Genomic DNA, 27,988 nt, shown 5'->3' on the forward strand with positions numbered 1-27,988 from the left:
TGTTCAGTGTTACATGACAGCATTTCTTCATGCAGAATAAAAGGGTGTTACAGCTCTGAGGAGAAAAGTTGCCCCAGACACAAGGGTCGCAGGTCTGAAGTGAATGGTTATCCTAGCAGCCCAGTATCCAAGGAATACCACAAAGTCATACTGCACAGCAAACCTCACACAACCGATCTATTGGGAAAGACAGAGGGCAGCTGCCTCTGTCTGGGTGAGAGGCAGCAGGCCACCGAGTGGGAGGCAGGCTTATATAGGGCTTCTTGGAGTGGGGGAGGGGGCGAGTTTTCCAGGGACTGGTGGGTTTTTGAACCGGAAGTTGGATTTGAATGTTTACTGTAACACTGACATAGTTCTCTTCTCAAGCCCTGTGGAAGACAAGAAAACAAGAGATTTAGATTTCAAAAGTAGCTTTACTATATGTGTTCCTTTCTTTCATATAAACCAATTTTAGAGATCTCTCAGCTAAACCCATAAACTACTTTTCCAGCAATCCATGTGCAAAACCTTTGAGGTAACTAATTTTTTTAATTGGATATTTTGTTTGTTTACATTTCAAAAGTCATCCCCTTTCCCGGTTTCCCCTCCGCAAACTCCCTATCCCATCCCCCCTTACCCTGCTTCTATGAGGGTGCTCCACTGCCCACCCATCCACCCCTGCCTCACCACCCTAGCATTTCTCTACACTGGGGCACACTACTTCTATTTTTAAGGAGTTGTGGGACTGTTTAGATAGTTTATCTGATCCTGATTTAACTTTGGTACCTGGTCTCTGTCTAGAAACGTGTCCATTTTATCCAGATTTTCCAGTTGTGTTGACTCTAGGCTTTGTAGCAGGATCAAAGATTATTTTTAATTTCCTCAGTTTCTGTTGTTAGATCACCTTTTCATTTCTAATTTTGTTAATTTGGATACTATCTCTGTGCCCTCTGGTTAGTCTGGCTAAGGGTTTATCTTTCTTGTTGATTTTTTCAAAGAGCCAGCTCCTGGTTTTGGTGTTTCTTTTATAGTTCTTTTTGTTTCTACTTGTTGATTTCAGCCCTGAGTTTGATTATTTCTGCTGTCTACTCCTCTTGGGTACATTTGCTTCTTTTTATTCTAGCTGCTTTTATTCTAGTGTATGCTCTCTCCAGCTTCTTTTTGGAGGCACTCAGAGCTATGAGTTTTCCTCTTAGCACTGCTTTCATTGTGTCCCATAAGTTTGGGTATGTTGTATCTTCATTTTCATTAAATTCCAAAAAAGCCTTTAATTTCTGTATTTCTTCCTTGACCAAGTTATCACTGAGAAGGGCATTGTTCAGCTTCCATGTATATGTGGGCCTTATGTTGTTTTTGTTGTTATTGAAGACCACCAGCCTTAGTCCATGGTGATCTTATAGGATGTTTGGGATTATTTCAATATTCTTGTATCTGTTGAGGCCTGTTTTGTGACTGATTATATGGTCAGTTTTGGAGAAGGTACCATGAGGTGCTGCAAAGAAGTTATATTCTTTTGTTTGAGGATGAAATGTTCTAAAGATATCTGTTAAGTCCATTTGGTTTATAACTTCTGTTAGTTTCACTGTGTCTCTGTTTAGTTTCTGTTTCCATGATCTGTCCATTGATGAGAGTGGGGTATTGAAGTCTCTCATTATTGTGTGAGGTGTAATGTGTGCTTTGAGCTTTAGTGAAGTTTCTTTTATGAATGTGTGTGCCCTTGCATTTGGAGCATAGATGTTCATAATTGAGAGTTCATCTGAATAAATTTTTCCTTTGATGAATATGAAGTGTCCTTCCTTATCTTTCTTGATAACTTCTGGTTGAAAATCGATGTCATTCAATATTAGAATCTCTACTCCAGCTTGCTTCTTGGGACCATTTGCTTGGAAAATTGTTTTCCAGCCTTTCACTCTGAGATTGTGTCTGTCTTTGTCACTGAGGTGCATTTCCTGCATCCAGCAAAATGCTTGGTCCTGTTTCTATATCCAGTCTGCTAGTCACGTCTTTTTATTGGGGAACTGAGTCCATTGATGTTAAGAGATATTAAGGAATAGTGATTGTTGCTTTCTATTATTTGTGTTGTAAGAGGTAGAATTATGTTTGTGTGGCTATCTTCTTTTGGGTTTGTTGGAAGAAGATTACTTTCTTGTTTTTTCTAGGGTGTAGTTTCCCTCCTTGTGTTGGAGTTTTCCATCTATTATCATTTTTAGATTTCCATTTATTATCATGGATTTGTGGAAAGATATTATGTAAATGTAGTTTTGTCATGGAATATCTTGGTTTCTCCATCCATGTTGATTGAGAGTTTTGCTGGGTATAGCAGCCCGGCATTTGTGTTCTCTTAGGGTCTGTATGACATCTGCCCAGGATCTTCTGGCTTTTAGAGTCTCTGGTGAGAAATCTAGTGTAATTCTGATAGGTCTACCTTTATAAGTTATAGACCAGAATGAGGCTTTCTCTGCCCTTTCTTTCCCCTTCTCTTTCCTTTGAGTAAGATGGCAGAAGAGAAAACAGGAGTTTTCTCTTTAATCCCAGCACTTGGGATCTCTGCATTCAAGGCCAGCCTCGTGTACAGAGTGAGTTCCAGGGCAGCCAGGGCGACACAGAAAAACCCTGTGACAACTGGGATTGGCTAGTGTTGTTTCCGATGGGGATGGAGAGGTGGCCCTATAGATAACCTTAGCTGGGCAGCTCCCAACTACCTGGAACAACAACTCCTGGGGGCTGGACCCCCTCTTTCGGACTCTGTAGGTATCTGCACTCAAACATTCACATACCTACTCAGACAAATATACACATAATTTAAAATAATAAAGACGCATCTTAAAGGAAATGTGCCAGTGGTGTTGGTGCCGTCTTTCCTCCAGGTGACCTCAGCTTTCACAGAGAATGCTTGGGTTGGTCTGAGAAAGGCAGGTTCTGCTTCAGTGTCTTCCTATAGTCTCACCCTCATGCCACTGAATGTGGGAGTGCTGGCCACCGGCTAATACTAATTTCTGCTCAAAGGGCATGTTAACCAGGCCTTGTCACTGTGGAAAAATACCTGAGCAGATAGATTTATTTTGGCTCACAGCATTTGGTATTTCTGCACATGGCTCTGTTTCTGGGCCTGTAGTAAGTGCATCCTGTCAGAGGAAGTAAAGTTTGAAGGCTGCTCCCTGTACAACTGTGAAGCAGAGAGGTGTGGGAAGGAAGGGTCTGGGAGTAAAATGTCCCCTTCCCTCCAGCTAGACGCCCCCCCCCCCTTATAATCAATCCATTTAGCTCACCAGTGGCTTACCCTGTTGATGAGCTAGTGCCCTCATGACCCAATGATACCGGTACAGCTGGGTTCTAAACCTTCAAACTAACCCCAAGAATGGAACTTCAAAAAGGCTAAACCAAAACTCTGAGACCCAGACACTAGAGAGATCGCTCTCACAGAGGGTCAGAGTTTGGCTTCTAGCACCCAGGTTGGATGGCTCATACCCACCTGAAGGTGCATCCAGGAATCCAACACCCATCATGGACTCTGAAGGCACCTTCCCTCATGCATGCACACAACCACACATGCACACACAAAAATATATATGTATATATGGTTCTATATAGTACTATACATAAAACTAAAATGTTAAATCTTAAGGGACCTTTCTAAAGCTGAAAGAAAACCACAGTCCCCCTCCTCATGTCCCAGCCCTATACTGCTCTACAGCTCAGACTCTTCTCTACATTTAGCTAAATTAGTTCCCACTGCCTATCAGGGAAAACCAGACTGCTTGCCTTCTTGTAAAAAATTTTAAATGCATTATTCTTTGACAGTTTCATACATAAATTTCCACACACACTTCTCTTCCTTATCCCTCTTCCAGGCCTGCCATTCTTTCTTCCCAAGAAGCCCCTCTCCGGCTGTTTTGACCTTTTTATGTGTGTTTGTTTTGATTTTTGTTTTGAGACCCACTGACTTTAATTAGTGTTGCTTGCGTGAGCCTGGCTGGGGGCGCGGGGTAGGGGTGCGTATTTACTGGAGTACAAACAACTGAAGAGCAGATAGAGCACTAAAGAAAAAAGAAATGACTCCCTTTCTCCTAGCAACCACTAACTGACAGCATCTCCTCAGGAAGGGGTGGGGCCTCGTGAGCCCCTCCCCAAGAATCAATGATATGTAACAGGTGGCTAGCCATGTGGTTGGATCCCAGACCCCTGGCAGGGTGGCAAGTGGATGAAAAAGGACACACAGAGACACACGGGAAATCTGGGATCAGGTGAAGGTCTGCTACGTTCCACGGAGGGCACCTCTGCACTACCACAGAAACCTGGAACCTCTAGGTACAGCACAGGGCAAGGGGCTGGTGTTGGGAGGAGGTCTCCGTTGATGTGCAGTCCCAGACTGGAAACGGCTGAGCGGGGGAAGCCGCTGTTGCTGGGTTTGCACACGTTGGCCTCTCTTCTATAAACGCGTGTACTCAGACCCCAGAGGAAAGCTCCGCTATCCCTTTGAACCTCGCCCAGATAAGGCTTTGCCTCTCCTGTGGGATGGAGGCAATGGAGTCCACAGCGTGGCCAGTCACTCAGCACAATCCCTCAAGATTTTACTCGCCTTGGGACTTTCTCTGCTCCCTCCAGTAACCACAGCTGTGAGTACAATGGCCAGCAGTGTCGTGTCTTAAAAAAAACAATAGCATTTCAAAGTACTTCCAATTCTTGAATTCCTGCTATTCCCCCTTCTATGACACTCCCTGATCCTTGGAGGGCATATCTACACATTCTGTTTAGGGCCAAGCAGTCAACTTAATCTCAGCTCTGACCAGTTATGAGTCTCTGCATTCGTTGTTACCACTGCAAAGAGAAGCTCCTGTGACCAAGGCTGAACACTGATCTACGGGTACAAACTTAAATATTTAGACAACAGCTCAATACCATGTCCAGAAATGCTTTTTGTCCCAGAGTCAAAGCAAGATATATATATATATCACCCAGAGAGGTCCTGATGCAGAGAATACACAATGATGACAATGAAGGTCAGGAAGGTGGGAGGATCCAACCCAGAGCCAGTGGCCAATGGGAGGCTCCAACCCAGAGCCAGTGACCAATGGGAGGCTCAGGCCCAGAGCCAGTGGCCAATGGGACAGAAACTTGATGAAACTCTGGAAAAGAGAAGTGAGACCCTATAAACAGTATTTTGGAGATGCAACAGAGAATGAGACTCACCCTACCACACGACTCTCCCAAAAAGAGTAAGACTTTGAGTGAATCAAACAAGAACTTACATAGAAATCCACATAAGGAAATATCAGATCTACACTAATCACTGAGTAAGAATCCTTCATAATGTCAGGGAATTTCCAAATGTAGAAAACCAGTATAGCCTTTTTTGGAAGGCAGCCCAAGTCAATTCTAAATTTAAATCTTCAACTCCTTGGATCTAGCAAGTCTTACTTCTAGGGAGTTAATCAATAGGAATATTTCTATACTCTTGAAATTTTGCAGGAAAAAAAAAAACTGTACAAAGATACTCATTGTCAGCGAGACACAAGTTTTGAAGCATTTTGCCTGAGGAAAATGTTCAGCAATTCTTTTTGGAAAACTCTGTTCAGTCTTGCATACAAGTCAGGGTTGCTTCCAAATACCATCCAATGCTCAGGATACCACCAAACATCACCAGTATCAGTCTTGAAAAATCCCCCAACAATGTAAACTATCCCCATTTTTCTTGATTACCCACCAGAACTAACTGGCAAATTTCTCTTTCCGAAGATACCATGGGGTTTAATTGTGTGAAGAGAAATAAAGGACTTAAGTTGGAACCAAACTTGACCCTCTCCCACTGCTGGCTATCATATAATTAGTATTGAAAGGCAGGGTGAAGGCTATTGGGTTAGAAAAATCATTAACAATCTCATCAAGCTGTTAAACCATGGAAGCTACAAGACCAACCTTTGAGATAAGACATGTCCAATGGCGAAGAAGAGTGTCTTGAATACTCTATGGGGTAATCAACCACCTTCTGGTTAGATTAGAGTCTACAAGAAGGAACGCGTGACTGGTAAACTGTAAACCTGGCCAAGAGTCTATAGCTGGGGACATCCTGGGCCTCAGGAGAGAACCTACTGCTGTAATTTTTTCTACATGAACATGCTGCTAAACTGCCTGCTAAATATTTATGTTTATGTCCATAGAAGGCTCTCAGCCTTCATCAGAGAAGTGCTTCTTACTGCAGTGATCAACAGTCAATGCAGACCCATAACTGCTCAGTGTGCTGAAAATAAATGACCGTTGCATTCTCAGCCCTAAACGGCATATCTGTACCATCCCCTACATGACTCAGGAGACACTGCAGACGGTGGATGGATCCAAAAAAATGTAAGAGTCAGAATATGGGAGGTGTATTTCAAAAAGATGTCTTCTGGATATGGCCTGACCATTCTAATGTGATCTCACTGCAGCTATGGCTACCTGGACAAGATCTGTCTGTACAAAACTGGGCATGCCAACAACGTATCATGGACACATGAGGTGCTTATGAAGCCCTACCCTATGAAAGGCTGTTGGCAGTGAAGGACTGGTAAAGAATGGGATATAGTATTCTTCAATGATGGAGCCACTAAGAAGTTGCTCCTACCACCACCAATGCTCACACAAAGATTCACAAGACAGACAGAAAGAAAGAAAGAGAAAGAAAGAAAGAAAGAAAGAAAGAAAGAAAGAAAGAAAGAAAGAAAGAAAGAAAGAAAGAAAGAAAAGGAAGAAAAAAGAAAAGAAAAAAGAAAAGGTGGTTTGATTGAGGATGGCTTTGATAGATTCCTATATTTGGAAGGTTGGGTTCCCAGTTGGTGAAACTTTTAGGAAGGATTAGAAAGTTTGGCCTTGTTGGAAGAGATGTGTCAGAAGGGGTGGACTTTGAGATTTTAAAACCCCATGCCAGGGCTGGAGAGATAGCTCCAGAGGGGTTAATGTAAGACCCCCAAAACCGAGGGTGCCCCAGCACCCCTCACCCCGAAAGGCGACACCCAAATCACTCGCAAGAAACGGTCTCGATGCAATAGCATGAGGATTTCTTTATTCCAGAATTCTGGGTTCCATAGCCGTGCACCACGCAGGGTTAGAGGACTATGGACCCCAAGTGCCGAATTGCAACAGCTTTTATAAGTTTACGACAAAGCCCGCGAATCACAAACCAACCATTTCTTAGCATGGAGAGCCCGCGAAATGCGAGTCAATTGATTTGTACCACTCCATAGTTTTTAGGCCAATCAGTTTAAATTATCGGAGCCCACGCTCAGTGGACCAATTAGTTTCCTATAATGTCTACAGCTGCGTGAACTCCTGCTTAGGGGTAATGGCGTAAGTTTACAGAAGATAAGCTTAGGCCATTTCCAGTTACCCTATGGGGCCAGGATCACCTATTCAAGGCCTTTCTGCTAGGTCTAAACAAAGGGTGGGCTCTGGAATGTGACCTTTTACCTAGTTTCTAACAAAGCGAGATAGCATTTTAAACTCCTGATTTCTTGGGGTCATTAGAGTTAGGCTGTATTATTTTCTATCCTTTCAGTTAAGAGTACTGACTGCTCTTCCAGAGGTCCTGAGTTCAATTCCCAGCAACCACATAGTGTCTCATAACCATCTGTAATGGGACCTGACACCCTCTTATGGTGTGTTTGAAGACAGCTATAATTGTACATAAAATAAATAAATCTTTACAACCCCACGCCAAGCCCAGTCTTGTTCCTTCTCAGTGTCTTCTGTCTGTGGACCAGGATGTGAGCCCTCCACTCTGGCTCCAGCTGCCTACCTGCCTGCCACCATGCTTTGCGCCATGATGATCACGGGCTGACCCTAGGAAAGCATAGCAAGTCTTTAATCAAACACCTTTTTATCTTAAAAAGAATAAAAGGAAGGAAGAAGAAAAATATGTTCAATTTGCAAGGTTAACTCTGCTAGTATTCAAGATACCATCTAACCTCATAAAGGAGTCAAGATCAGACATCTTTCTTCTTAGCTATTGACACCACCAAACAAGGGTCCCTTGAAGACAGGAACCACATTTCTGCCATTGTTCATTTTTCAGACTGTTGCAAGTACCAGTATATACCATGTCTTCACATGCTACTTGCTAAATAGATGATTGGTGTGACTTGGTATGAAGCACATGTAGGCTCCCGTTTTCAGTTAGAACAGCCGTTCTCAACCTGTGGGTCACGACCCCTCTGGGGGTCACATAACAGATATCCTGCATATCACATACTTGCATTCCAATTCATAACAGTAGCAACATTACAGTTATGGAGTAGCAACAAAATAATTTTATGGTCGGAACTGTATCAAAGGGTTGCAGCATTAGGAAGGTAGAGAACCACTAATCTAGAAGGGGTGACAGTAAAGACTTGTTTCACCTTGAGGTAACCTGCAGCTATCAGCTGTGTCCTTCTCCCTATCCCAGGCAGTTGCTGCTTTAGGAGATGAAGTGAAGGGTCTTGGGAAAGGAAGACAAATGAGAATAGTTGGAAATTTGAATTCTCAAGATGAAACAAGTTGGAAATTTTAGCTTATTGCCCATATTTTGTAGCTCCTAACATTTTATGTATTCTTTTCTGGGCAGAATATGTATGTTTTCTGAACTTTTCAAAAAGTATGATATATACAACTCCCCCATGCCCCAAAGAAGACTAGAAACTTTTGAGCTAGGTTTTCGGGTTTGTTTTGTTTTGCATTGGAGGTTGGAGAGGCTTATGGGGACCGCAGTCTCCCAGGTGCTGGGGATTATATTGTAACTGGAGCAAGGGGTTTTTAAAGTTAAAAATATCTGTCAAAAGAATGTCCCACATAAGCTCATATATTTGACTACTTGGTCTCCAGTTAGTGGCACTGTCTGGAGAGCTTGAGAGATATGACTTTGTGGAGGAAGTGCATCACTGGGAACAGGCTTATCCAGGTCCCTCTCAAGATGTGACTTCTCACTTCTTGTTCTGGCCACCACACCATCTATCAAGCCTCCCACAATGACAGACATTCACATCTCTGCAACTATAAACACAAATGCACTGTTTCTTGTATAAGTTTCCTTGGTCATGGTATCACAACAAAACATGTATCACAACAAAAGAAAAGTAGCTAATACAGTACTCAAATAACCTCTGACAAGGATTGATCAGAATAACCTCAGCGATTCAGAAGCCATTATGAAAAGTCTATTGTCACAAATAGAACTAGAAATGACTCCATGAAGTAAATTGCCAGGCAGATGTTCCTGTTTTCCCCTGCAAGCCCTTAATATACACACTCCAAAGTGCTACAATAAAAGGTGTGTTCATTGCAAGATGCCCAACCCAGATTATAAACTTCTATTGAGGTATGCCCTCACTATATATACAAAGACATTTTACAGTTTAAAAGAAAATGCAAGAGGTAAATAAATCTCAGAAATGGGGGAGCAAGATGTTTAGAATGTCAGCTATAAAAATAAATGTAACGTAAACTATTTCATTACACCACGCACCTAATTGTAGAATTGCTAAGCAAACACTTTCAGGGCAATTGGGCAATTCACTTGCTGGGTCAGCTTTTCAATCAACCTAACAGGTAAAGGTAAGTGCTAGTAATCCCTCTCTACTACTGAGTGTACTAACTTTAGCGCAACCCAGCACTACCACTGCTGTCTTACCAACAGAGAAGCTAATTTAGCCCCAAGTTCTCTGCTCTTACAAAACTTTGCTACATGGCCAATTTGGTTGCCTATAAGAAGTTTCAGGTGTTCTTGCTATATCATACCAAATAAAAGTCAAATTGGAAACACACAAAAAAATTCTAAGTGTATCATTATAAATTATACACATTCCACTATATGTGTGCATTGGCATTAAATTAGCTATTGCTGTGTTCCCATCACTTTCTATGATAAAGGAAAATGTGATAAAACATTTCCAGAGATATACATTTCTAATGCCCCCATCTCCTACCCTCACCAATCTACTGAATCCCATCCTTGCTACTGACCTACTAATTAATAGCTATCTCTGAGTCACCGAACCCTCTGTATAGGGAGATGATGGGGTCACCAGCAGCCTTAATTAGTACTTATCCACCTGCTTCATCAAGCCAAGCACTATAAAAAGCAAATTAATCAGATGCAGTATTTGCTCTCTCAGTGCCTACTAATCAAGCAGGGAGCAAAAAAACCTACTTATATGCAGAAAAGACATCTGGGTGTGGGGCGGGCGGCAGAAAAGGATTAGCCTAGAGGGCAGGGAACCTAGTTGAGAAAACACAATTTGATTTTACATTAGTTGTGTTACAACAGAGCTGATGTGGAATAAGCAAGCACACTTGCTGTCCTAGACTGCTTTCTGTTGCTGTGATCAAAACCACGACCAAAAATAACTTGGGGGGGGGTGGTGATATTTACATGTCCCAGAGACCCAAAGAAGCAGGAGCAGAAGCAGGAGCCACATGGGGAAGCGCTAACTGCCTTGTGTTCCTTGGTTTGCTCAGCTCAGCTACCTTTCCTATAAAACACAGCCTTCAGGCTGGTGAGATGGCTCAGCAGTTAAGAGCACTCACTGGCCGCTCTGCTAGAAGTCCTGAGCTCAATTCCCAGCAACTACATGGCCATGGCGGCTCACAACCATCTGTAATGAAATCTGATGCCTTCTTCTGGTGTGACTGATGACATATTAATTCTAGAAAGAAAGAAAGAAAGAAAGAAAGAAAGAAAGAAAGAAAGAAAGAAAGAAAGAAAGAAAGAAAGAAAGACAGACAGAAGAAGAAAGAAAGAAAGAAAGAAAGAAAGAAAGAAAGAAAGAAAGAAAGAAAGGAAGGAAGGAAGGAAGGAAGGAAGGAAGGAAGGAGGGAAGAAAGGAAGGAAGGAAGGAAGGAAGGAAGGAAGGAAGAAAGAAAGAAAGAAAGAAAGAAAGAAAGAAAGAAAGAAAGAAAGAAAGAAAGAAAGAAAGAAAGAAAGAAAGAAAGAAAGAAAGAAAGAAAGAAATTAGCCACCTGTATTAGTTTGGGTTCTCTAGAGTCACAGAACGTATGGATAGTCTTTATATAGTTAGGGAATCTGTCAATGACTTACAGTCTATAGTCTAACTTCCAACAATGATCAGCAGCAGCTGTGGATGGAAGTCCAAGGATCTAGCAGTTTCTCAGTCCCACAAAGCAAGCAGGCAAGGAAGAGTGAGAGAGAATCTTCCTTCTTCCAATGTCCTTATATATCTCCAGCAGAGGGTATAGCCCAGATTAAAGGCTGTAGGTCTCCAACAGAAGGTGTGGCCCAGATTATTGCCGTGTGGGTCCCCAGCATAGGGTGTGTCCCAGATTAAAGGTGTGTGCATCCACGCCTTTATTCCCAAATGATCTTGAACTTGGAGATCTCCTTGTCTTAGCCACTATGCTTCAAGGTCTCCATGCCAAGATCCAGGTCAGAAACTTATATCTCTGAGCCTCCAAATTAGGATCATAGGTGAGCCTTCCAATTCTAGACTGTAGTTCATTCCAGATATAGTCAAGTTGACAATCAGGAATAGCCACTACAATCCACCCCTTGTCAACTTGACACAAATAATATCTCTTGTCCACATGAAACAATAACAAGATTGTAAATATGCCTAACATGATATAACTATTCCTTGTACAATCGCAAACACATTTGTAAATTTACAATGGGGAAGTGTCCCTTGGGAACATTCTTTTAGTGTTTCAATACCAATTGATGTTAAAGGGATTGGAAGAAAGACAAATGTATCTTCAACAAAATAAGATAGAAGCATTCATATTACTTATAATCCTCGTTTCTGCAACTGGTTACGTGGCCTTAGCTGGTATTTATAACTACCTTCCTCTGCTACCCATTCTGTATTTCCTTCACCTTCGGCAAGCACCTCAGCAGGTCTTGGCTCTTTTCCTGGAGGATTGACCCATACCTTCATTCCTGATGGGTCTGTGTCCTTTGTCATCCTGCTTGGATTAGGCTGTTGTAGTTTCCCATTGACTTTAATCACAGGATGTGGTAGTACTAAGAGACGCCCTAGGGAATCTCCTGCACTCCAGACATAATCCTGCTTACCTTCATTGTGGAGAGGCAATCCAATTTCCCCATGGTAATCTGGATCTATTACCCCTCCTAACACTGTTATTCCTTTCTTAGCCTGTTGGTTTAAGGGCATTAGAAGCCCAAAATGGCCAGGGGGAAGTCTGAGCTTCCAGTTCAATGGAATGTTTCTTGTGGCTCCTGGTAGGAGCACTCCCCCCTCTGGAACCAAAACTTCTAGGCCAGCAGAACCTAAATTTGTGGTTAGAGGAAGCAAAAATTTTCCTAGAGGGTCACTAGGAGTGATAATGAGTGAAACTATTCCCTTTTCCACCCCTTGATTCCTGGACCCATGGATCCTGGGTATGGGAGAAACTGTACCATATATCAGATGCTGATTCAAAGCATATACTGCCTTCTAAAGAACTTTGCCCCAGCCCTCCATGCTGTTGCCACCTAATTGATGCCGTAACTGTGTCTTCAAAAGGCCATTCCATCTTTCTATCAGACAAACTGCTTCAGGATGATGGGGAACATGGTAAGAGCAGTGAATTCCATAATCGTGGGCCCACTGTCGCACTTCTCTGGCTGTGAAATGAGTTCCTTGGTCAGAAGCAATGCTGTGTGGAATACCATGACGATAGATAAGGCATTCTGTGAGTCCACAGATGGTGGTTTTGGCAGAAGCATTACATGCAAGAAAGGCAAATCCATAACCAGAATAAGTATCTACTCCAGTAAGAACAAAACGCTGTCCTTTCCACGGGGGAAGTGATCCAATATAGTCAACCTGCCACCAGGTTGCTGGCTGGTCACCTCGAGGAATGGTGCCATATCTGGGGCTCAGTGTTGGTTTCTGCTGTTGGCAGATTTGGCATTCAGCAGCAGCTGTAGCCAGGTCAGCCTTGGTGAGTGGAAGTCTGTGTTGCTGAACCCAAGCATAACCTCCATCTCGGCCACCATGGCCACTTTGTTCATGTGCCCACTGGGCAATAACTGGGATGGCTGGGGAAAGAGGCTGACTGTCCACAGAACGGGTCATCTTATCCACTTGATTATTGAACTCCTCCTCAGCTGAAGTCACCTTTTGGTGAGCATTTACATGGGAGATCTATCCACATACTTCTTCCCCAGATGTCTTTCTCACCAATTTTCCAATTGTGATCTTTCCATGTCCCTGACCATCCAGCCAATCCATTAGCTACAGCCCATGAGTCAGTGAACAATTGTACATCTGGTCATTTCTTCTTCCAAACAAACTGTAATACCATGTGTACTGCCTGAAGTTCTGCCCACTGTGAAGATTTTCCTTCACCTGTATCTTTCAGGCTTGTCCCAGAAAGTTAATGCTGCAGCTGTCCACTTCTGGGTGGTGCCTGCATAACGTGCAGAGCCATCAGCAAACCAGGTCCTAGTCTTCTCTTCTTCAGTCAACTGGTCATAGGGAACACCCCAAGAGGCTATAGGCGCATACTTGGCAGCAGATGGCATTGTAACAGGAGTAGAAACCATAGGCATCTGAGCAACTTCTTCATGTAACTTGCTTGTGCCTTGAGGACCTGCTCTGGCCTGATCACGTATATACCACTTCCATTTGATAATAGACTGCTGTTGTGCAGGCCCTACTTTATGACTTGGAGGGTCTGATAACACCCAGCTCATGATGGGCAGTTCAGGTCGCATAGTAACTTGGTGTCCTATTGTCAAACGTTCAGTTTCCACTAAGGCCCAATAGCAGGCCAAGAGCTGTTTTTCAAAGGGAGAGTAGTTGTCTGCAGATGACGATAGAGCTTTGCTCCAAAATCCCAAAGGTCTCTTCTGTGATTCACCTACAGGGGCCTGCCAGAGGCTCCAAACAGCATCTCTATCTGCCACTGACACCTCAAGTACCATTGAGTCTGCTGGATCATACGGTCCAAGTGGTAGTGCAGCCTGCACAGCATCCTGGACCTGTTGAAGAGCCTTATCCTGTTCTGGGTCCCACACAAAGCTAGCAGCTTTCCAAGTCACTCAGTAAATAGGCCCGAGTAACACACCTAAGTGAGGAACGTGCTGTCTCCAGAATCCAAATAGACCCATTAAACGTTGTGCTTCTTTCTTGGTGGTGGGAGGGGCCAGGTGCAATAACTTATCTTTCACCTTAGAAGGAATATCTCTGCATGCCCCACACCACTGTACTTCTAAGAATTTCACTGAAGTAGATGGTCCTTGAATTATTTATTTAATTTTTGGATTTATTTCCCATCCTCTGATACGCATATGTGTTACCAATAAATCCAAAGTGGTTGCTACTTCCTGCTCACTTGGTCCAATCAGCATAATATCATCAATATAGTGTACCAATGTAATATTTTGTGGAAGAGACAAACGATCAAGGTCCCTTCTAACTAAGTTATGACACAGGGCAAGAGAGTTAATATATCCTTGAGGCAAAACTGTAAAGGTATACTGCTGGCCTTGCCAACTGAAAGCAAATTGCTTCTGGTGGTCTTTATGTACAGGTACTGAGAAGAAGGCATTTGCCAGGTCAATAGCTGCATACCAGGTTCCAGGAGATGTGTTAATTTGCTCAAGTAACGAAACTACATCTGGTACAGCAGGAAGAAAGAAAGAAAGAAAGAAAGAAAGAAAGAAAGAAAGAAAGAAAGAAAGAAAGAAAGAAAGAAAGAAAGAAAGAAAGAAAGAAAGAAAGAAAGAAAGAAAGAAAGAAAGAAAGAAAGAAACAAAGAAAGAAACAAAGAAAGAAAGAAACAAAGAAAGAAAGAAACAAAGAAAGAAACAAAGAAAGAAAGAAACAAAGAAAGAAACAAAGAAAGAAAGAAACAAAGAAACAAAGAAAGAAAACCAGCCACCTCTCACACCAATCACTAATCAATAAAATGCCCACACATGTGCCTACAGGCCAGGGTGATGGAGGAGCTTCCTCAATTGAGGTTCCCTCTTCCAAGGTGACTATAGTTTGTGTCAAACTGAAAAAAGTCAGTCAGGACACGTTACAAACATGTCATTTTCACTTTGTAATACATTAAAACAGTTTTTCTTTTCTTTTTTTCTTTTTATAAGATCAAGCACATTGCACCAAGTTTATAAAATGCAGGAAGCTGGCCTTGGCAGTGCACATGTTATTTCATAACTTAGGAAGGTGAAACAAATTAACCAGGAATTCAGAGCTAGGTTGGGCTGTATAATGAATACAAAGTAAGGCTGGTATAGAGTCAAACCTTGTCTCCATAAAAATGTACATGGGGAGAAAGTAGCACTGGATTCCACCTTCTGAAATGTGTGTGTGTGTGTGTGTGTGTGTGTGCGTGCATGTGTATGTGTGTGTATGTGTGCATGTGTCTATATCTGTATTTATGTATGTGCATGTGTATGTGCATGTGTGTGCATGTGTGTGCATGTGTGTGCATGTGTATGTGTATGTGCATGTGTCTATATGTGTGTGTATTTTTGTATGTGCATGTGTGTGTGCATATGTATCTCTGTGTATGTGTGTATGTGTGTGCATGTGTCTATATGTGTGTGTATTTATGTATGTGCATGTGTGTATGTGCACGTGCTCGTGTACATGTCTGCACACAAACGTGCGTGCAAAGCTGAGGAAAATGGATCAAACACTGGACTACAGGATGGAGTCAAAAGATGAGAGCTTCTGAGTTTCTACTTCCTGTTTCTTCCGACACCCTGGCACTAGGGTATTAGCTGTTCTTCTTTAGTTATATTTCAATCTCTCATCCTATGTAGCATGTTTCTTCAATGCAAATTATATAAGGGAGGCCAGCCGTCCAAAAGCATTCCTGTAAAAAACCACCTCCCCACCCCCAAGCATTGCTACATCTTCCTGCTTGCTGAATCAAGAGCAGCAATTCTCCCAAACAGCATTAACACCTTATCCTGCTCGGGGCAGGCATCACCCACCAAGCCAATACACAGGGACCAATACAGCAATGACCAGGGAAAACAAGGTTCCCAGATCTTTTTCCTCACTAGCTAGATGAGCTTGTCTGGTTTACACAGCTCAAGTGAAGATTAAATAAGATGATCTCTGTAAAGTGATCAGCTGATAAATTCTCAGATGTCTTACCAACCAGCTACAGTGGTGGTGGTGGTGGTGGTGGTGGTGGTGGTGGTGGTGGTGGTGGTGATGATGATGATGAAGGTAACCTCCCCAGAAAACCCTCTGATAATTTCACTTAGTTCTGTCTCATAATTGCTTTATTTCATACTCAATTCCAACCCAAATCACCTGGTAACAAATGCATGTGGTATAGCCATCTGCTTTCAGTTACCCTTTAACTTCCCAAATTTGCCTTCCTCAGCCCTTGAGGAATGAAATCTTCTGGGTTTTAAGTAAAGTAAGTGGGGTTCACTGTACTAATTTCAAGGCTTATCCAGGCACGTTCTTCCTTCCAAAAGTCATCCGAACCCCAGTCGCATGGAAGAAGCAAAGACCTCATTTTGTCTCAGCTATTGAAATCACAGCTCACACTTCCCAATCACACCTAACTACATATTTCAAGGGTAAAATATAATTCTTTACTATGGAAATAAATATTTTAGATGGGTTGAAAAACAGTCTTCATGGCATAAAGAAAGTTTGAATACAGAGTAAAACTAAGGGGATTTAAATTTAGATAGACTTTGCATATAAGATCAACTCTTTCAGTTCTCAGTTTTAAACATTTCTCAAAAGAATGAGACCCTCTATGTATGCAAATTCAATGGCAGGCCTTCAAATCTGTTTCCTTAGTAGAAAATCATTCTGTTAGCTTTGCCATTTACAAAACAACAATACAATCCACTCGCTCTGCCAGCTGTTTTGAAATTCAATTGTTACTGTCCATAAAGGACCCAGCACAGAAGCCGGCCCAGGCTTCCCCAGGTTTCTGCCCACCTCAAATAATGTAGTTTTAAAAATACCTATTACTGAAAGATGGGCTCCAAACTTGCGTATTTTCTTTGATGCTTTCTCAAACATCCTGGCAATCAAAGTGAGAGCAGTCCTGTCAAGGTTCACCTACTGTGTCAGTCTGCTGCTGAGGCTTGGTAGGTGGGGCTTCCATTCCCAGGAGCTTGGGGGGGTCTGAGGCAGAGGCCAAGGAGAAGAGCAGAGAGGTGAAGGAGGAGAGGCCACGAGGGGTGGCCCGTTAGAGTAAGAGCAGCCCAGGCAGAGCATGCAAATTATATCTCAGGGTTATTGACAGGCTATCTGCCCAGCTCCAGTGCATTAAGATTTGTAAATATAGAGGTTTTGTATCTTTTAATTGGTAACTGAATGATCGAGGGTAAGGTAGACACCCCCAATTAACTTTTACTACCAAAGTCTGCTAAAGCTATTTTAACAAAATACCACAGGCAGCGAATGGCTAAAAAGCAAGAATGAAGGATCTGTTCTAAGATGAAGATGTCTGCAATAAAGTGCCAGCAAGATGGGCTTCATTCTCAGCGTTCACCTTCCCATTATGCTCCTGCTCAGCCTGCCCCCAGGATCTGCATGGAGGCTGGGTGTGTGGAGGGAGGGAGAGGAAGAGGGAAAGGGAGGGGAGAGGGAGAGAAGAGGAGGAGGAGGAGGAAGAGCAAGAAGAGGAGAAAGCCACACACCTCTGGTACCTCTGCTTGTGACTTAGGGTTTCCACTGCTGTGAACAGACACCATGACCAAGTCTTATAAGGACAACATTTAATTGGGGCTGGCTTTCAGGTTCAGAGGTTCAGTCCGTCATCATCAAGGAGGGAGCGTGGCAGCATCCAGGCAGGTATGGTGCAGGAGGAGCTGAGAGTTCCATATCTTGATCTGAAGACCACTAGGGAAAGACTACTCCCTTCCATGAAACTAGGACAAGGGTCTCAAAGCCCACCCTCACAGTGACACACTTCCCCCAACAAGGCCACACCTACTCCAACAAGGCCACACCTCCTAACAGTGCCACTCCCTAGGCCAAGCATGCTCAAACCACCACAGGCCTGGACTTACACCGAGGACTCTCTTGAGCGGCTGGTCTCTAGGCCCAGAAACTCTCCAACTCCGGCCCTGCGGGGCCACAGGGCCTCCACTGGGCCATTTCACTCGGCTGTCCCTCTGTTAGCCATCTCTCCAGCGGGGGGATCCCCGAGTTCTTCTCACTACCACACAACGCCCCACACACCCACGGTCTGCCAGCTCTCCATCCAATTACCCAGCAAAAGCATAACTCTTAAAGCTTGATTAGTTAGCCAATTAGATTTATGTATATTATAGACACAATTACAAGATGCCAATACAATAATTCCAGAACCAATTAAAAGTGATAAGCTTTATCCTAATATTTCTAACCTAATGAAATACACAGAGAAAGGTCTGAAGCCATCTTGGTTCATCTCTCTTCTCTCCCAGGGCACCCGAGGCCTTCTCCCCACAACTCCTAGGTCTGCCCCCTATTCCACACACACACACACACACACACACACCCCGCACCCCCCCCCAACATCTGTATTGGTACAGACCCTCTCTGTACTGATGAAGTTGGACAGGAAAATTCCTGCAACGCTCACTCCATGATTAACTTTATAGATGACAACATCGCATCACAGTGGTTGGACGCACTTGAAGGCAGCTGAGCTCCGAGCACTCCCACCTGCTCACAGAACCTTGGCTGAAGGTTCTATTCCCGGAACGCCTTGAAGCCGGGCCTACCTTTTGTTTTTCTGCCTCACTTTCTGGCAAGCACTCAGCAAATGTAGCCCTGGGTCCCATGCCAGCCAGGCATCGCTGCAGCCTGCCTGTTAGTGTCTGGCGGTACCATTGCTACTCTGAGGTTCCATCTCATTCATGCCCACACAATAGAAATTGGCCCATATGCCTCCTGCCTTATCAGTGGCCACCAGACATGGCCAGAGCCTTGGAGACTGCAGGTGGCTATAAATGGCACCCTTGAGGACACACATCCCTTACAGAGCAGAGCCAAGAGCAATCAGCCGGGGCTAAGGGGTATCCCACACAAGCAGTGGAGACCCTGTCAGCCCAGCCTCTTCCTGGAAAGGTGAACTTTGAGTAAAGGGACCTGGGGAAATGAGGCACATTATATCAGGAGCTGGTGGCAGCTGCCCGCTTTGCTGTGACATAGCCTAACCATGACAAAAGAAAAAAAATGTCTCTTTGCGGTCTTGTAAAATTATCCAACTCCAGAGAAGAGAACAGGGGTGGGGGGGGGGAATGCCATCTGCTAGGAGACTACCCCAACCCCAACCCCAACCCCCCACCCCCGAGCAAGCCTCTGATTCCAACGTAGATAGTTCCTAACAGAGGAACTTTAGACTGGGCTCACGCCAGACAGACAAGGACGAGTTAAAAGCCATGCCCAACATGACTGCACAGTATAGAATCCAAAGCACCCCCAAGGGGAAAAAAAAAAGAAATTTCTGAAAACAGTGATACCTGCTGTTTCCTATTGAGGATCCATTAATAAAATAATAAAAATAAAGTCTCATTAAGCGAACATATTTAGAACAATATTCCCTTTGACAGGTTGTAATTTCTATAACTCTCCCTGGCGACAGCGTTTAGCTCAGCTCTGCATAGCAGCTGCCAGGCAGGACACAATCTGCAGTCTGCCGGTTGCAGAGGTGATGAGTCAGCCTGCAGAGGACATCTTCCCTGCGCGTCCCTGTAACTCAGCAGCACAGCAGCAGTGTTTCTGCAAGACGAGCTTCCCACCCAAAGAACACATCACTTCTCTCTGCTTCAGAAGGAAGAGAACCTCAGAGGCTTCCGGACCATGAGAGATGTAGCCAGGCTTAGAGGCAAATGCCCTCCTGAAGAGCAGGACAGACAGACAAACACCCAACTCTTCCCCAATCTAGGTTTCCAAACTGCAAAACGCTATTTATACCCCCCTAGCTCTGCGATGCGGTCGGTCCCTGGTGTCTTCAATGCTCCCTGCTGTAAACCTGACTTCTCAGAACTTCCTGAGGTGCCTTCACAGGCATGGAAGCCCCCTCCACACTGTGAACCAAGAACGAGTCTCCTGCTGAGCCCTGGTCCAGCGTTTGGGAATTAAAACTGTGAGTCGGGCCAGACTTCCAACAACCACAAGCAGAGACTTGCAGATGAGAAGGCTGGACACTGGCCCATCAGCCCCGATACAGGAATTCTTGCCTTCCACTGGCCCACCTCCTTGGGTCACTCTCCCAGGGGCTCTCCAGGGAGGATGAGCTGTGTGTCAGACCTGAGGTAGGCAGAGAGCAACCAGGCCTGACAAGGACATTAGTAAACTCAGGGCCAGACTCCTCAATTCCCTTCATGGCTGAGATACAAGGTTTGTGTCCAGCTGACATGTGGCCTCTCCTTTCAGATTCTTCTGTTCTGGGCCTAACACTTTTTAGCCTCTGCCACTTGGAACTCACCAAGGAGTCAGGGGAACCCTTTGTCCTACCAAACTTTGGGAATTTCTTCTGCTCTAGCCCTTTGCACATCCTGAGGTCCATCTTGCAAAAGGTGATTCTGGTCTTTATCCATCCCCCATGTGCCCAGACATTTCCTCTGCTTCCCCTATGCATCCGTAAAAATGCATCCATTCCAACCACTAAAAAGCCTCAGTGAACCATCACAAGCCTCCAGTGTCCACACCACACAGGAAGCAACTGAGGTCTCTCACGGCCCCAGAACCACAGTCCTGGCTAAAGACACTCCTATTCCGACCCTACCAGCCTCAAATAGCTCCCAGCAACCCTTTCCTTCCTGTGCGGATCTTCTCTCGCCACAGCCAAAGAGCCCCTCCCGAAACCTCTCTGGCCACACCGTTTCTCTGCCTAAAACCTCTGAGTGAGGCCACATCTGTGCTCAGGAGCATCGAGGGCAGACTGTCCGGCTTCCATTATAACTGCCTCAGCAGCTGGCGGCCCTGAGGCAAAGAGGGCAGTATTAGCACCCAGCTCTTAGACCTGAGGTAGGGACTGGTTGAGATAGGCAGTGGACTTAGGATCATGCCTGGCATGGAGTAAGCTTTCTGCATACCTGTGACTCTCTACTGACCGTCACTTAAATCCAAGATCTTGAAGGCTAGAGCAATGGAGGTTCAGCAGCTTAAATTGCTTGCTATAGTTCTAGGGGACCTGGGTTCAGATCCCAGCGCCCACATGAGGCAGCTCACAACTGTCTGTAAGTCCAACTCCAGGGGATCTGATGCCATTCTGTAGCTTCCAAGAGCACCCACACATCACACACACACACTCACTCACACACACACATTCACACACACACACTCACACATTCACACACACTCACTCACACACACACATCACACACACACTCACACACACACTCACTCACACACACACACACTCACACACACTCACACACTCACACGTTTTACAAATAAAATCTAAAGCAAATTGAAGATGTTTAGATGAACTAAGGAGGGCGCAGTAAGAAAGCCCAAATGACACTCTAGACCAGTGGCTCTCAACCCTCCTAATGCTGCGACCCATAAATGTTAGCATTTCTTCTAGGCTCTGCCCAACAGTTACCTGGCAACAGCCAGGTATGCCTGACTCACTACAAAAGAGGCTGTTTGTCCCCTCCTCTCTCTCTTACTCTCTTGCCCTCTTCTCTCTCTGCTCCTTCTCTCCCCATTCCCCTCCCCACTCTCTCTCCACGGGTTTATGGCCAGCCTCTCTCTCTCTCTCTCTCTCTCTCTCTCTCTCTCTGCCTTTCTCTGTCTCTACTCTTCTCAACTCTCCCCCCCCCCATGCCCTAAATAAACTCTATTCTATACTACACCTGTTGTGTGACTGGTACGTCAAGGGGAAGAGATGCCTCAGCCTGGACCCACAGAGGCATCCCCTTCCCCCGCACCATACGCACCTCTACCAAACATATCCCTGGTTTCCCTTTCTTCTTTATAAAACACAAAACCTAATATAGCTCCTCATGTTGTGACCTGAGGACCATAAAATCATTTTCATTGCTACTTCATAATTTGCTTCTGATATGAATTGTAATGTAAATATCCATTTTCCTATGGTCTTAGACCACCTCTGTGAAAGGGTCCATTGATCAAGGACACCCCAAAACCCTCAAGAACCCTGCCGGATGCCTTCCCCCGGCACTGCCTGCCTGCTTCTGCTGAGCTGAGCTGGATAAGGGCACGGCTCTGTCTCACAGCATTCAACTTTAAACCTTCCAGTGACTCTCGATTGCCATTACCTGAATTCAGATCCTGCATCTTGGTCTTTTGACGCTTCCAAAGCCATTTGCCTCTCACCTCCCACGTGACCGTGGGAAAGGTCTCCAGACACTTTGCCTTGTTTCTTCTTCTGGAAATAGAGAGAAACCGGGTAGGACTCTTGTGGTGTCACCACAGCAGCACACACCACCCACGTTCCCGTGGTTTTTGTGATCTTCCCACCTCTTCCAGGGTTGGATTGACTGTCTCATCAACCACACAAGAAGACATAAGCTACAGCATCCCAAACAGCCTCCATTAACCTAAAGATGTGGGGGGAATCAATCTGGAGAAGATTTGACTCTCAGTGTCTTAGTCACCGTTCTAATTGTGTGACGAGACACCAAGACCACAACAACTCTTATAAAGGAAAGCATTTTTTTAAAGATTTGTTTATGAGTGTTCTGCCTGCACGCCTGCATACCAGAGAAGGCACCGGATCTCATTATAGCTGGTTGTGAGCCACCCTGCGGTTTGCTGGGAACCCTGCTCATTTAATTGGGGCCTGCCTACAGTTTCAGAGGCTTGGTCCATTATCATCCCAGCAGGAAGCATGGTGGCAGTGCTGGGGAGTGTCTGAGAGCTTCATCCTGATCTGCAGGGAGATCAGAGAGGAAGGGAGACTAGACCTAGCCTGAGCTTTTGAAACCTCAAAGCCCACCTCCCAGTGACATTCTTCCTCCAACAAGGCCACGCCTCCTCATCCTTCTAATCCTGTCAAAGAGTTCTACTGCCTGGTGATTAAGCATTCAAATACAGGAGCCTGTAAGGTCATTCTTTTCAAACCACCACAGTCAGTAAATAGGATACAGAAGAATCTGAGCAGATAAATCCCCTCTTCTCTCCCTGTCCGTGGATTTCTGCAAGGTGCCACTTTTCCAAAGCAGGACCACCTAGGCGGAGACCACCCAAGTAGCTGATAGACATGCCCACTGTGCCATCCCTGGATTTGTCACATGAAGCAGACAGAAATGCAGCTCCTTAGGTTGTCTCCTGTTCTCCCTGCCTGGCTCCCATTTTATCATTTTCTAGGTAACTTGGTGGTGAAATGAGAAGAAGACCTTTGGCTGGGAGGAGAAGAGCAGGCTCAGGTACTGCCACATCTCCTATACCCATTCAGCTCGAATAACCTGGTTACCAAGTAACGGATAACCTGGGTACCAAGTAACCCGCATTGAGAGGCCTTTCTGACTTCGCTCTCCCTGGAGCTGAGGAGAGAATGGCTGTGCTGACAACTCCTGACCTAGCTTAGAACCTTATTTAGGCTCTCAGCAGGATATTTCACTGACCAGAGAGCCGATAATGAAAGAGAAACTCGGCCAGTCTATCTGGTGGCAGAGCTCAGCTCCCAGCCAGAGTGTGTGCACTCTCTTCCCTAGAGCCATGCTTTCTGTAGTCCCTGCTTGAGCCAAGACCTAAGACATATACTGGCTATAGCCACAGATAGATGGGTTAGCTCTGGTTCCTCTGGTGACTCAATCCAGAGTCCAGGAGGGCCACCTAAGCACAATGGCTATGGAAGAGAGGAGCGCCTGGGATGGGAGAGGCCTCCCTGATCTAGTGTCCCCTCTGAGATGGAGATGTCATGAACAGCTGAATGAAAGGGAAGGAGTACTCTGAGGAGACAATGCTGGACCCAGAGAGAGCTCAGGGAAGAGTCGGCTCCAGGTTTCCACAATACAGAGCACACTGAGGCTATGACGCTGTAGCTAGGAATACTAAAGAAGGCATCATAGAAGGACAATTTAACCAGTAAGTTTCTTAGTCATAGCTAAAAGACTCAGGATTAGTTATACCTCCTACTTCCTGGACATGCCGGATAGTAAGGTTCAGACGTGGACATGTCTCCCTAGCCATGCCCGGTGCTGGATACTAAGATGCAGAGCTAAGCACACATGCCTCTGTTGTTCTGCAGAAAAGCAACCGTTGAAAGCCATGGGTACGCCTAGACTCCCAAGGGGAAGAGCCAGACCTCTATGGACTCAAATTTGTTGTCTAGCTATCTGAAGAGGCTCTATAGCCTTCCTTGGCTTGCTAACACCATCTTTCTCATATTCCTACCCCAGCCCTGTCCAGCCCTATCCCACGAATGTACCATCTGTCTGTGGCCCCACATTCCTGGGCACTCAAGTGCCCTTTACCCAAACCCTAAGTGAGAAGAATGCCAAGATTGTGCTATAGAAGTCAGGAGAGCTTTCTGTGACCCCGTCTCCAGGCTGGGAAATGAAAAGTCCCTTTCACCTCCTCCAGGTCCCTTGTATCTCAAAATCAAAGATCTTAATAAAATTGGGAGTGGATGAATTGAACAATAAGAACTTTCCTACCTAACTTCAAACCCTGTGGAGTGATGACAGCTGTCATACATAATGCTGACCAGAGCTGACAAAGGGTTCCACGCTCTTTGTCATTTCAATCTCATTTCACGTGCACCAGCTGCTGTCAAAGAGAACCAGGGTCCCCAGGGCCCATCGCCAGCTCCTTCAAAGCTATCTATTCCCAGACTGCCGCATGGCATGACCTCAGTGGGTGAAGTGGTTCCTTGATGTGGTAAAGTGCCCCAGACAGGCAAAAAGAGACAGGAGACAGGAGAGGTGACTGTGAAGCACTGTGACAGGAGCTTCCAAAGATGAAAGAGAAAGGACAAGATAAGAGCTCCATGTAAGGTGGTGTCTGCTCTTTAGGTGTCGTTCCCAGCTTGGGGTGTCCCCAGTTAGGTGAGTAGGTCAGGTCTTGGAATCAACGCTGAGAGTTGCTGCGTTCTTCTCCCTCGGACCTCAGATGGCGCCAGAGACAGACTTCCTTCAGCTTCATCCAGCCTAGGGCTCACAGGGGGCTGGTCAGCAGAGCTCACATGGGGAGGCCCCTGTTCAAAGGGGCTGTGTGCCGCCCAGGTCAATGTCCTGTCTGTGAACATAAAGTACATTTTCCTTTGGAGGTATATGTTTCTAAAGTGTGGCAGGTTTCCAATGAACCTGCAAATTGGATTTCCACCCGAAATCCCAAATGTGTAGTAGCTGAAATGCTCCCATTTTCCCCCAAAAAAGCAAACCTCTCACTAGAGAGGAGAAAAGTGAGTCTGGCATTATGAATAAATTATGAATAAATACTAAAATATTATCTGAAAGCTGAGGAGATGACTCAGTGGATGAAGAGCTTGTTCTGCAAGGACTTAAGCCAAGATCTCTGACCCGGGTGTGGTGGCACACACTTGAACTCTGGGGATGAGGAGCAGATAGACAGGGTCATCTGAGCGCTCGCTGTCCTGCCAGTCTAGCGAGCACCAGGTTCAAGAGGAGACTCCGTCCCAAAAACCAAGATGGAGAGCAACAGAAGGTACCCAAGGGAGGGTGGGGGGGGGTGGGGAGTGGGGAAGCAAGGATGGGGGGTGGGGGGGTGAGGGGAATGATGGCTAGAGAGAGGACACCAGGCAGGGATGGCTCAGGGGTGAATGCAGTTGCTCTGGAAGTCTAGCAACCTGAGTCTAGCACATACCTGGATCCCACACAATGGAACATGCACTAAGGTGTGTGTGTGTGTGTGTGTGTGTGTGTGTGCCTGTGTATGCAAACACACACACAACGTAAATAAATAAATACAACTTTTTAAAAATTAGAAGGAAGGAAGGACAGATGAACAAGACAAGGGAAAGACAGCAAGCCTTGTGTGGTGCATCTTACCGTGGTGGAGAAAGAGTGTGACCAAGCGGATACATCAAAACCGCCTCTGCGCGAGGACTTTTGCAATCATGCCAACTGTCCAGCAGCTAACTGTCAGTCTGCCTGAACTACTACAACAAACTACCAGAGGCTGAGCACTTTATAAAGAACGGAAGTTTATCTTCTTGTGGCTCAGGAGCCTAAGTAGCCCAAGCTCCCGGAAGCAGCCTCTGCTCTAATGAGAACTGTCTTGCAGCATCCTGACATAGCAGGAGGTGGAAGAGAGTGTCTTAGTTAGGGTTCTGCTGCTGTGAACAGACACCATGACCAAGGACAGCATTTAATCAGGGCTGGCTTACAGGTTCAGAGGTTCAGTCCATTATCATCAAGGCGGGAGCATGACAGAGTCCAGGCAGACTTGGTGCAGAAAGAGCTGAGAGTTCTACCTCTTCATCTGAAGGCCACTAGGAGAAGACTGGCTTCCAGGCAGCTAGGATGAGGGTCTTAAAGCCCACACCCACAGTGACATACCTACTCCAGTGTTCCTCCCTGGGCCAAGCACATACAAACCATCACAGAGAGCAAGTTAGCAAGCCGACCCTGGGAACTGCTGACTGCATTAGTTAGGGGCAGTTCCATGGCTATGCTTTCTGAAAGGCTCCACCTTCTAATGCCCATGTGGTGCTAATGCCTGAATTTTGGAGTAGCAATCCACAGCCTATTTAAAAGGATTTCCAATGTTGTGAGTCTTGGTGGGAGAGAGAGGTATCCTCTTGCAGGCTATCGACACCCACCTACCTTGCCTCTAATCCCAGAGAGGCTGAGATAGGAAAATTGATACAAAACCGGCAGGCTGGTATTTCTGTAGGAAGCGTGGAGGAGCCTCTGAGCTGGCAGGGGAGACGGAGAAGAGTGAGTTCAGAGACTCCAGCCTAAGATGCCACTCAGAGCTCACGGCTCTGCTGTATCTCTTACTCTCTCTACTCTATAAGACAAGCCATAGTGTATTATCACCACCTGCTTCCCAGTCTGCTGTGGGTCCTGGAAGCCTGCTCTGAGCACACCCCTCATTCTCCCTGTCTTCCATGGGAGTGGGGGGCGGGGGTGCCAGGCCCACACAGGCAATGTCTTTGCACTGAGTCCGAACGCTAGAACTCGGAGTCCTCACTTTTATTCTTCTGTTTCTCGTTATCCTCACAGCTTTTCCTGTGAACACTTCTAATCTATATTTAGACAGTTCCTTTATTTCCCAGAACCATGACATTTAACTTCATCCTTTTTGTTTCAAACCTATTATTCAGGCTTCTAGACGATTTTAAAAAAATAAATCTCTGTCTAGTCGTCAGTGACTGGACTCTGAGTTTTGTCTCAGCTGCTGAATTATAAGACGAGCCCACAGCCCCCACACTCCCTGTCAAGGCATAGATTAGAAACTGAACATGGGAAAGCCGTGCTTAAGGACCCGGTGAGTTCTCTGCCTCAGGGAGACCATGCCTTAAGCTAAAAAAAAAAAAAAACCTGGTTACATGTGACTGCAGTAGCATCCAGCTGCTACATGTCCCTCATTCTTCTCCAAGGGCGTGGCAGGGACACACATTCCCAAATCCCAAGCACAGATGGCTCGAATATACTTTACCCATGACTTCCTTGAACTCACAAATCAATTACCTTGTTTTAAAGGGTAGAAAATGGTGTCCGTTTCTTAGATTCCCGTGGGCCGTGATCATGCTATTTAAAAACACTCCTAGTCTCTCCCAGAAGAGGACGCTTGGACGTTATCTTTGCCAGGGGTCCACTTATTTCCTGCTTGCTTTGTGGAAACTCCATCATCCAGCTAGACTCTAGAGGCGTTATCTACACATTTCTCCGGCCGAGCACACCATGCCTTCTCACCAGGGTTGAGAGAAACCAGACACCACAGGTTCCACTCTCCAGACTCCGATGGGTTCATTTCTGGAGCAAAGGGGTTCCGCGTTAGATCCTTTTTGGTTTGACTGAAGAACAAATAAATACATAATAGGAGACTGACATCCGAAGAGTCAAGCCAGTGGGGGAAGTTAGTTCTTTAATCTCGAGTCAGCGTCTCTATGCAGGATGAATGTCTGAATCTAAACGAGGTTCCCAAAGCCTTTGTCCACCTGCAGTTTCAGA

General features: G+C 45.3%; 1 long non-coding RNA gene across 3 annotated transcripts; it reads right to left on the reverse strand.

Moving 5' to 3' along the window:
• LOC127697315 (uncharacterized) lies at nt 1–27,988 on the reverse strand. 3 transcript variants are annotated; one of them, XR_007980439.1, is made up of 3 exons: nt 27,506–27,988; nt 22,163–22,272; nt 1–368 (listed from the first exon to the last, which is right to left on the reverse strand). It is a non-coding gene; the product is annotated as an uncharacterized LOC127697315 (long non-coding RNA). The 3 variants fall into 3 exon arrangements; XR_007980441.1 differs by lacking the exon at nt 27,506–27,988 and adding an exon at nt 26,636–26,943; XR_007980440.1 differs by lacking the exon at nt 27,506–27,988 and adding an exon at nt 25,859–25,970.

This window comes from Apodemus sylvaticus, chromosome 12 (genome assembly GCF_947179515.1).
Source record: "Apodemus sylvaticus chromosome 12, mApoSyl1.1, whole genome shotgun sequence".
NCBI classification, from domain to species: domain Eukaryota; kingdom Metazoa; phylum Chordata; class Mammalia; order Rodentia; family Muridae; genus Apodemus; species Apodemus sylvaticus.